The 12,025-nt window shown below is 41.0% G+C and overlaps 1 protein-coding gene across 6 annotated transcripts in view; it reads right to left on the bottom strand.

The window, feature by feature from the left end:
• MME (membrane metalloendopeptidase) overlaps positions 1-12,025 on the bottom strand; it is a 467,357-nt gene that overhangs the window by 63,774 nt on the left and 391,558 nt on the right. The window lies entirely within an intron of this gene.

The following is a 12,025-nucleotide window of genomic DNA, read 5'->3' as shown; positions in this document are numbered from 1 at the left end:
GAGGAGGATGGCAACATCAGGCTGAGCACAAGAGTGAGCACCGCCCTGTTACCTCACCGCCAACCAATCAGAGGAAAGGCACATACACTGAAACTTTCACCGCAAATTTTGCCTATAAAGACTTTTCCCCAAAAACCATCGAGGAGTTTGGGTTTTTTGAGCACGAGCTGCCAGTTCTCCTGACTTGGCCCTGCAATAAACACTTCTCTGCTCCCAACTCAGACTGAAGTTTCAGTTTGTCTGGTCTCACTGTGCGTTTGACACACAAGCTTTTGTTCAGTAACGATAAAAGAATCCAGATTCCACAGCATATGCTAACCCTCATGTATCTAGTGAAGTTTCTCACAATGCTTTCTTACAGGAGCCATCTGCCCCAATTAAAAGAATGTATTCATTTTCTGCTATAAATTGTTATAGTTTTCTGCTTCTGTAACTTTGACCAAGCAGATCCTTTTTTATTTTTTCATGTTTAGAAATTTCAGGGATGTTCAAGGTCCAGTTCAACTCCTCCTTCAAGGAAGAATTGTCCTTACAATATCCATATCAGCTCATAGCATATTCTTTTTTTTGGGGGGCTGGAAAATGCATTGTCTCCTTGAGACAGAGGGAAGGGGACAGGGCACAGCCATTAAAGGAATGATGCAGCAAGGAGCACCAAGATGGCGGAAGACTCAATTCTTAATAGACCTTGAGCTTTGATATAAGATCACTGAAATACAACAGCAGCTAAATGTTACTCCCATGGGTGCCAATGACAGTTTCAAGGCTGACCATAAAAGGTCAAAAAGTGTATGATGGCCCAGTTCCTGGGACTCCTAGCTCCTTCCTCAGACTAGCTGGAATAATCCTCCCACTTGTTAGCATATGAAGTTACAGAGCCCATAACAGCTAACAACTCCACACCCGGGCTCAGTCTCGCTTGTGCTCTCTCTCTCCCTTTTCTCTTGCCTTTTGAGATGGCGAGCATTCTGTCTATGCAGTGTGCATCTCTCTGAATAAATCTACCTTTACTCAACTGATGCTCATTCTTGAATTCTTTCCTGCATGAAGCCAAGAACCCACACTTGATGGGGCGTGTCTGAGAGACTCGCCTGGGACCTAGGACATGGCCATCTTCTCATGCCCCATATTTTTCCTGCATCATCCTCACCAGGACTGTGGTTCCCATAAAGGAGAGAATGTATTTTCCAGTTTTCTCTCAGAGAAAATCAACATTGTGCTCAGTCAAGACTTGTCAGTAAAAACTCTGACTTGGAACATCAGGGAGAGATTAAGAAACTGATCTTAAAAAGGCAGAGAGGAAGAGGCAAATCCCTTGAACTTTGAAGGAAATGAAGCTATAGTGGCAGGGGAAGTAAAAATAAAGACCCTAAATAATATATGTAAAGTGAAAAACCAGAAAATTGGAGTCTGAAAGTACTGCTACCTAAAGACATTCTAAGGAGACTTTTTCAGTCATTTTATGTAACTCATGTCTTTTAACATACTTTTAAAAAATGTAAGGTGAATGATGTAAAGGTAACTGCCATCTTGGGAGCACGCTGTTTTCTTCTCTTCTCTGAGGAAATGGACGGTTTATGTCCTAACACCACCAAGAGCCATAAACTCCAAGTTGGGAGAGCGGTGAACAAGTAACACACAAGTAGAGTGAACGAGAGTAACGCACAAGTCTCACTGCCTCCTTGGAAACCCCACCTGCCCCTTTTTAACATCCTGGGCAAGCAGGAGGAGCAACGGCTGCAGCTCCACTCTCAGGAGCACGGATCCACTGCCCTGTTCACGCAACCCTACCTCCCACGTCTCCCGCAAGGAAAAAAGATGACCTTCCCCTCATAGGTTGAATTCCCCTACTTGATACCCAGTTAAACTGCTTCCATCTGGACAACAAACCAAAGCAGCAGCATTCAAACCATTTGTGAGAGAGGTGCAGACAAGAGAGGAAGAGGCCACTCTGCAAACCCCTTCTGTGCCACTTTTAAAATTTCCCTTTGACCAGAGAGCTCATCTGAGCACCGACGCTTCCAATTACTTCAAAGAGAGCTCTGTTCTGATGAATATTTTGGGGCCACGGGCCAAGGCAAGTCACGGGCTAGCACTTTTATGCTGGCTCTTTGATCAAACTTCCTTTAATCTCTTATCGTGGGTTTGATTTTCGTTTTGCACCCTATCCTCTGGACCTCCTCTGTGCTGACTTTTCTTTGAAGTCAGCGATAGACTTGTGGGTAGAAGGGCCATAGGAAACAGACGCACAACTGTCAAACTGGTTGTAATTGTTTTTATATTTTCGCACTTTGTTTTGAATTACTCAGCTCTCCACATAGCTACACCTGGCTCTTCAGATGTTTCCTTATCTGTGGGCTTCTGACTTCTGAGTAAATAAATGTGGTTTAAAAACAAATAAAATGGGGGAACGGGTGGAGGGCATAGCTCAGTAGTAGAGTGCATGCCTAGCATGCACAAGGTCCTGGGTTCAATCCCCAGTACCTCCATCAAAATAAATAAATAAACCTAATTACCCCCCAATAAATTAAAAGATAATTAATAAATAATAATGACTGATAAAAAATAAAATAATTTCACCTTAGTAAGTAAACATAAAAAAATGATGTAGTAAAAGCCAATGTATTGATATGGAATGCTGTCAACCTGATGCTTGTAAAGTGAAAGAGCGAGCATATTATGATTTTTGAAAATCTGTCTAAAAACATAAAGTCTAAAAGGCTTTTACAGCAGTTATATCTGGGTGGAGGGATTATGAGTGTGTTTAATTTTGTATTATTTGCTTATCTTTATTTTCCAATTTGTATTAGATGTACATAGGTTGCTTTTGCAATAAGAAAAAAGAATTTATTTTTAATTTAAGAAAACAGTCACAAAGAAAAGTAATCTTCTATTAATAATGAGCTTATTTCTTATGAACGACAATTCTGAATGTTCTAGGCTGATAATAAATGGCACACCATTTTCTCCCTAACTAATCTCATAACAGTCTCCCAAAGTTATTTGACTACAGGAGTTTAAAATCAAACTCAACTGCCATCTGGGACGTTATTAATTACTGTATTCATTACTGGGGTCTGTTGTGTGGGTATGGATTAGGAGTTGCTGTATAAGCTGAGAAAATATTTGGAGTGCTTAAATCAGGTAGACCTATTTTGAATCCCTGAGCTTCCCCACTTTTTAGTTGTACAAGAATAAGTAACTTCCCCAAGATCAAGCAGTTAGTAAACGACGGCGGCCCAAGACTTGCATTTAGGTATGTGTGACTCCGAGCTCACCCTCTCCCCTCCATATTTTGGATACTGCAGGGGGACTGGGTGGAGAAGCAGTGCCTTGCACTCCCTCCCTTTCTCCTCCTCCGCTCTTCCTCAATTACCCTTTCTCGTCCCCTTGCCCTGTCCTCTTCCTCACTTCCTTTCCTCCCTGCCATCCTGTACCCACAGCTTCCCTCCGTCTCTATGTTAACTTTATCACTAGCAACTAGTCCTGGGTCCAAGGGAGGGGAAAGCATCAGAATTTGGAGTAATGGTGGCCAGGAAGCAGGAAGGGGGAAAAACAGCTGACTTCATCACAGCAGGGCAAGCAGGCAGGAAAGAGGCATAGAGGCCATTCATACTCACACGCAGGAGTGCAGCTTCTTGAGATGGACATATAGCAGGGTTCTTGCCTAATCTGTCTCTGGACAGAACATGGATTACGGAGAGTGAAAATTCTCAGTGATGTGTTTTACAGGAGTACTTTTCAACCCTGGCTGACCATGTGCATCACCTCAGAAGACTTGTAAACATACAGATGCCAAGGACAGACCCCTGATCAATTAAATCAGAATCTTTCAGGTGGTCCAGGCATTATTTTCCAAGGTTTCCTAAGTGATTCTAATGTCCATCCAGGGGAGAACCATCATATTAGACAATAGAGAAACCTGGGAAAATGAAAACCAGAGAATCTAATATCAGAGAGTAAAGATGGTCTCATACTTACGTGAATCAGGCTTATTTCTTCTTGCCTTTCCAGTGTGAATGGGCTTGTGTCACGACGATTCATATTTCTAAGTGCACGTGTGCCCTCTGAGTCCCTGGCACAGTACTGCAAGGAGCCACACATGTGTCTCCTGTACAAGCCCACTCCCCCCAGGCCTCCACTCTGCTATACTGGCTTTGGCCTCCACATTTTCCCTAGACCCCATCATAACCTCTGGGGCTGGAGCAGTGTGATGCAAGGAAAATGCCTCTCTTTCATCAGCCATTGTCTTAGAGGAGTCCCAAGGAGGGCTCATTGTGCCCCTGGCACAATGGCAAATCTCTTAGATTTTATCTCCATGCTTCTCTCTTCCAAGAACCACAAGGACCAATGGGCCTGGTTTGGGGAAGACTACACTAGCAAAAACTGCACTGTATTCAGAACCACTTCTCTGATGGGAAAAGCTTCATTCAAGGGACATTTTTGCTGAACTGGATATTTTATTCCTCTAAGATGAGCTATCTCTACCTCAGGAGGCTCCTGGCCCTCTCAGGCAACAGACCAAAGGCACAACCACCCTGCCAGTTACCAGACATGATTAGACGTGGTGGAATTCCAGCTATGCTGGAAACCTGCTGCATGTCTACCTCAAGAAGGGGCAATCTTCGGTCTGCCTTTGAACATCTATGGCTTCAAACATCTAACGATCCCCCTTTCTTATCTGTATGCCATGCTTTCCAACATCAATTGTTTGCTAACTGAAAACAAAAATTTTGACACTATACACAAGAAATATTTCTACATTTATACATGTACATTCCATAGAAGCTACTTTTTCTGGTCCTGTGTGTGTGTTCATAGGTGTGTTTGTGTGTGTGTGTGTGTCTGTGTATTAAAGAATGTGTCAAATGCTCCTGAGGAAACTGTCAGTAAAATAAGGGAAACCTAAAATAAATATTATTGCCACAAGCAGCAAATGAATGAACTGAAAGCATAAAGCTCTGTGCTGTCGCACTTTATTGTGGGTTTAATTTTATTTAATGTTAGTCCCTACTTAGATCACCGATGCTTTCCTGCAAGAGTAATTAATAGGAAATACAAATAAAGTTGATTTTTGTTATTTTACGGAGTTTTGTTCTAAAGCCACCACTGACACTGAATAAACACTGAATCATTGATTCTCGGCAAAATACAGTGATAGATTCCTGTGAGCCTCTGATCACGTGGTATTTTCATCAACTGATCAATAAATAATCTTGTTTTATGTGTGTTTCTGATTTAATATATATCACTGATTCATGAACCTTGAAGTCACAGCTAAGAGCACAACTCATCTCTCAGTGAAGCTTATCTAAAACATGTCTTTTCTCTGTAAGGTACATCCAAGCTTTCGGGTGCTTAGGAACACTAGATAGCACTTCAGCCCTAGGCTTGAGGGCAATTTAAAATAGTGAAATCACTAACAAAAAGCACGGAAAACATGGCATTAAATGGACCGAGAAAAGGACCCTTGTTTACGATCTCCTGATTGGACCTCAGCTGGGTACACGTGTGCAGGGTGATGGAAATCTTTCATCAATCTGTGTATGTAAATGACCTCGAAAGCACTGAGTATTGATTTTGGGGTGACAAACAAATTTTAAGTCGGTAGACAAATTAACAAATAGGGAATTTGCAAAGATTAGGATTGACTACACTTTTGTCCATTTCTTCTTTGTGGCTTTTAAAAAATATCCAGGAAAATGTACAAGACAGGCAACAATACTAAGTGAGAATGGATTCAAGTCATTTCTTTCTCAGTTACTACTGTAATTAAAGAACTCCTGGCCACTATATATTTTAGTGTCGAACACAGGTTAGGCATCTGTTTACAACACACATGCCACACACCTGGCTGCTCGGTAAAATTTCTTCACTGGCTATTCTTGCCCTGCATAGATGTAAGGTTTAGGGAAACCTTTATGAACAAAACTGTTTTCAGCTTGTTCTCTCCCAACCAGCCCAAGCCCTTGGCTTTTTGCTCCCAACCACACAACACTTTTCATTTTGGTATCTGGAAAATCACTATAATCATCAGCCTGGCCTCTGACTGTTTTGGAAGTGCCTAGAAGAGGTCAGAGCAATGCCGGGGCGCCCAGGGGCAAATGCTCTTGTGAAGGCGTTAGGACATCCACTTCTGACCCAGCCTCCTGTCCTCAGTGTTTGCTTTATTAATAGATATCAAGCTTGATGTTACCTACTAGGCAATTTTTGACACTTTAAAAATCTCCTTGACACATTCTGGAAGTTCTGCTGATCTCATTCCCCTGCTGCCACCCTCCTCCCACTATCCCTCAACCAAAATTAAGACAAAGTCAGAGCGTTCTGAAAGAACACAAGGAAAATGCAATGTAATCACAACGGGTCACAAAGGACTCCATTCAGAAGGCGGCAATGTGGAAACTAGAATCTGGGGGACCATTCCTGAAGAGAAAACGACTGAAAATTCGCAAGCACACAGATTAATGCTAATAAAAACCAAGCAGTTTTCATTATAAGCCTTCCGGATTCTTCCACAATCTGGCTCCTCACTTTTAAATGAAATCCCTGTTTCAAGTTGCTTTTGTGATGCCTTGGTTGAAGAAAGGTTGGGGTTGGGTTTGGGGAGCACCCAAGGCAGAATGTAATCTGGACTGCTAGTTATCATGTAGTCAAACACTGTCAACCACTGGTTAAGTTCCAGCTAAGCCAAGGTTAAGTCTTGCACTAGTCTAACTGGTCGGCATCAAGAAAAGCTATCTCTGTACAACTGTTCAGAAACTGTGGATTTACATAAGTAGATCTGAGAGAAGATTCCAAGATAGTGAATTTTCTCTATACAGCTGCAACTCTCAGGAAAGGAAACCTATTTTTTTGTGTGTGTTTTAGTTTGAGGAATAATTAGTTTATAATTATATTTCATATACACATGTGACCAAGTCACTTTGAAGGCATAGGCACAAACACACACCCACACCTGCACCCACATAAGCACAAGCTACACATAGTTAACCCCAAAACCATTTGCTATCAGATTTACAGAGAAACTATCAGATTTATACACAGAATGCAAACTAGAGGATTTTCACTAGGGTTTAGTCAAAGACACCCAGGTCTTTATCATCATAATAAAAGTCAACATTTGACATATGTCGGGCACGAAGCACTTACTTCACACAAGCCACTTTTCTAAATTCCTTAACATTTGTTCTCATTTAACTCTATACGGTAACAATATTTTTTATTATCAGAGCTGTTATTTATTGAACTGTAGAAATTGAGGATTAGGAATTTGCACCCAAAGTCACACGGTTGGTAAGTAGCAAAACTGAAGTCTGACCTCAAGCAGGCTGGTGGCCACAGTCTGAGCTCTTAACGATGATGTTAAACTGCTTCTCTGGTTAATTATTTTTCTTCCTGAAAATATCTTCCCATTGTTCTATAAATGAACATGTTACCTCTATTTGAAGGAAATCTAGGCATCAAATGGTTACACGCCCAAGGTCACCAAAATGACTTTCTATAGAACCTAGGTCTAATTTTAAGCTGATGTTTTTCTACAGTATCAACCTGCTGTAACTCCAAACAACATTTTAAAAATTTTGGAAGCTCCACACAGAAAGAGAATACAAATTAAGTTATACAACAACCACTAGTTTTGTTTTGTTTTTTGATGCCCAATTAAGATTTTAATTGCTCTATAACATGAGTATAGCTACATAAATTTTTTACCTTGTTTGGCCCTAGGTTTTAGAACTTGTTGAAATGATTACAGAAATCTCAAGTCTAATGGATCCACAATAATAATTTCTAGTTGGCTTTCCCCAAATTAGTGAAATTCTTCAGCCTTATCTCATAGCCCATTTAAATGAATGGCTCACAGCCAAGAGAGGACAGTCAATAATTTTCCAGCAGGGAATTCCTCCAAAATTCACAACCAAAAATATGTTCTCTTAACAAATGAAAGCCCAAAAAATGTGTTACAGTTAAGTGAAAGTGCCCTACATCTAAAAATAAGTTTTCTTCTTCAGATCCAATTTGCATTTTAAATCCTGAAAGATTCTTTGCTGGTAAAAAGCTATTAGAGATTATACTGTAATTTGAATACAATATATCACTTAAAATAAGTTATTAGAACTGCATGTTGGTTATAATGTTAATGAATAATAATGTTCCTTTCTCAGGGAAAGATATAGATGGTTATGAAAAGGCTACATTGTTTCCTTAGTAACTCTCATCAGGTAGACCCCAAGTTCTCCGGACACTCGCAGATGTCTCTGAAGAGGAAGCAATGCGATTACCAACCCATGTTTCTCTCATTTAAACATTTTGTTATTTTGGACCATGCTGTTGAAAAAAATGATCAGTCCAACTTCAGTAATATGTAATTACTGAGACTAACTCAAAACATTCTACCTTTGCATCAATTTTGGTTAGGGAGTGGTATAAAAAGATCACAGCAGAAAGACAGGCTGGGTCATCAGTGCTTCTTAGAATGCTGCCTAAAGTGAAGTCAAAATTGTGAAAAAGGTCTTCTCTAGTGGGCACTGTTACATTATGTATTCACAAACAGCCTTTAGCTGACATAAGGTAGCACTGGGCTGCACATGTTTAAACTTTTTAATGATTAAATATCTCTTTTCTATTATAGAAGACCCAGAGGATTATGTTACATCATTTGCCTTCTTCAAAAACATTTTCTCTTTGTAGACCATGAAAAGACTCTGAAACTTTTTATCTCATTTCGACAACTCTTTTCGAGTACTCCTACATGTCCGACCTATTGAGAACTGAGTATGCCATGAGAACAAACATACGATCCCTGCCCTTACCGAATCTGTAGGGTTTCCTCTGACACAAGACTGTTTCTTTCATAATGCACATGAACTCCCATAATGTAACTATATCTAGAAATAAAGGGTTGGTAGGCTTGGTTTTCATTTTCAATTCCCAAACTTACCCAGTATTCAGCTGACAAGTAAAGGTTCTATTTTCTGTAACCTAGAGGCAAGGAGTCACTTGCAGTGTGCTTCTATAATGAGATTATGCATATGTGTATGAGCTGACCAGGAGTTGGAAGGAGCATGCTACGAGTGAAGCAACCACAGCTAGAGGAAACTTCGAGGATGATGGTTGAAATACAGCAACACTTGGCCAAACAGAGGCACCCAAGAGAAGGCGAGCAGGGGACCTCATTAAAGGAGAGCAGAGATGAGTTACTGAGAAGGCAGAAGCTCCGAGAACCAGAGCTGGGAAAGAAAGAGCAGACCCGTGGAGATTTCGGTCACAGGGAGCTGTAAATGCTTAACTGAGTAGGAAATTAGTTGAACATTTTTCCTGAAATAGGAAAAGAGTGGGAAAGAGAAACACACACAGAAACTGTTTCCTTGTTGACCTAGTTCTAGCTTAGGAGGGGAGCATTAGCAAGGTAAATTAAACAAGCAAGAAGAGAGTCACTGACTTTGCTGCTAGCAAAGGAGAAGGATCAGAGGAAACAACTAAACCAAAGGAGACTTGACAGAGAGATACAGAGCGGAGAAATCTGATTTACACAAGCGGGACAAAGCCGGAATGAGAACAGTTCTTTGCTGCATTTCTGTGTATCAGGTGCCCTGACAAACACCTTGCCCAGACAACAGTGATTTTGTGACCTCGAGATAAGGAGCCTAAGAATAAATATAAACAATGAATAAAATATTCATTTATTCAACCAATATTTACTGACAACTTACTATGTGCCATGCACCTTGCTAGCTGCTGGAAACACAATGATGATTAAAACAGAAATAGTTATTACAAAGGGCAAAACTAGACATTGGGATGACTACAGGTGAGATGTGAGTTATGGGTACGGGTATAGAATGCACTGGGAGCAAAGGAGAAGTCTGCTAGGCAAAGGCAGAGGAGAGAAGAACGTTTCCTTCATTCATTCTTTCAGCCATTCAACAAATATTTGAGTCAGGTACCAAGCTGTGTTCCAGGCAGGGAAGGTGGGTGACAGCCTTGACAGAAGAGGCAAGCAAAGGAGGACTGGCGTGTAACTGGCTCTCTCTGTGTGTGTGAAAGGTAAGTCATTCTCTGACGGAAGGACACAGGATGAATCAAGAATGAAGAGCTGGACTCCCGAGGCGTCAGCGTCCCAGGAGGAGCCCTGCTTGTCTCTGACTGGTGGAAATAGACCTGTGGGAACTAACAAGCAGGGGCTCAGCCTGTCACCCTGTCCAGGTTAGGGGAGGGATCTGATCCTGGGAAAGAGGACTGGTTTACTTTTGCTGAGGAAACAGCCAGGCTTGTCCTAGAAGTCCTCATACTGGGCATCTCATAGAAGCAGTTTTCCCTTTATCCTCAATCTATCTTTATGGCTGATCAGAAAGTTCCAAATCATCTCTTCAACACATGCGCTTGCCAAATCGACTTAGGCTTTTCTGAGCACTTGCTTGGCTGAGGTTTCTCCATGAATCCAGATGGAGTTCTCCTGGACTGCAGATGCTCAGTTGCTGGCCAACCTCTTCTGTAAGGTTCGCCATCCTGGCATCATTTGTATGACCGTATGGCTGGGTGAAAGATGGAAACTCAGACCACCAACCACACATTAAATTATCAGTATGAGATCTGTGGTTTCTAAGAATTAACTCAAAGTATATTTCCATGTAATCCACAGACTATAAAAGCAATAACTGGAGGTACACCCTTCACCCAGAGCAACGATTCTAATCCCAACACCTTGCACAAAACTGGTCCATAATAGACACTTCAAAAGAATCCTTCACTCTCAATTAAGTCTTTTGGTAAAGTTTCCATCTGTTAGTTAAAAGCTTTAAAAACCACACAGGTACTGTTTCAGAATCTTGAAATATTTTGATACTAGCTTCTTTTTCCTGTTACTACATTTGAATTAAAAATGACTTTTATTGTTCATTCGAAGTCAGATAGGCAATATCTGAAAAATTTTAAACTTTCCACACATAATTAGATTTTCTTGTATTTAAATAAAACAAGACAAAAAACTGATTCCTCCCTCCTAAGTTTTTAAAATTAATAGGTATGGTTGGCTGATGGTTGAAGGAAAAGCAGGATCCTTGACTTTCCGTGCTAGCATACAAAACTAGTGAGAAAATGTTTGTCACGTCCATAAACTGGGCTCAGACAGAAGCTGTCTGAGTCAGTCCAGTGAGAACACAAGGGACCAGCAACAGAGAGCAATAGAAGAGAGCTACACATGGACAAGGACCAGCAGGCAGCTGTGATGAGTACAAGAACCAGCAGACAGTGTGTGGTGATCCAAGAAAGCTCTTTGGGGTCTGGTAAAGGTGATGAGGTTAAGAACTGAGCTGGGTTTCAGTCCCAGAAGAGAGGGAAGAAAAAGGGGAAATGCAACTCCCAGAACTGGGGAATGAGCCAGAAGTGCGGTCCCAAGGGACAAGGTAGGAATCCGCTCACCAGAACTGGGGTGAGAGGCAGTGAGACTGACTGCATATGGAACCAGAGCCACTGACTTCGGCCATAGTCAGTGCCCGGGCCTGGAAAGGGGCTGATCCTTGCAACAAGGGTCTCCATGGAATTCAACCAGTTTGAAAGCTTTTCCAATCTTCCCACTTCTTTTGTTTTAATTTTATTAACACAGTTATTGAAGCACAACATGGAAAGTTTCACAGCATCTGTAGCTGCTATCTTATATTTTCTTGTAAAGTTTCATATTTGCAGGGGTATGAGTTTAAAGGGATGTAAACTCACAGATTTCACCTGTGCCATTTTTTTCTCAACATATTGTCATTTCCTTGCTACAGAATATTTTACACAGCACTTCGAGAAATTTTCTGCTGTTAATGGCTTTTTGAACATTGTTTTTTATATTTGATTCATTCAAATAAAATCAAATTATTTCTCTGAACAAATACAACTATTAATATTTCGCTTCTTGGCTTCCAAGTCAGTGAAACCATTATTTGCTATCTACATGTGTTTGGGGATAATGAATTCATTTTGGCTTCAGACTGGCAGAAGTATCAGAAACACCCTCATTTCACTCAGCTGATTTCGTTATACC

Source organism: Vicugna pacos, chromosome 1, assembly GCF_048564905.1.
Source record: "Vicugna pacos chromosome 1, VicPac4, whole genome shotgun sequence".
NCBI classification, from domain to species: domain Eukaryota; kingdom Metazoa; phylum Chordata; class Mammalia; order Artiodactyla; family Camelidae; genus Vicugna; species Vicugna pacos.
Note: the sequence above shows the minus strand (reverse complement) of the source record. Positions and strands in the feature narration are given on the sequence as shown.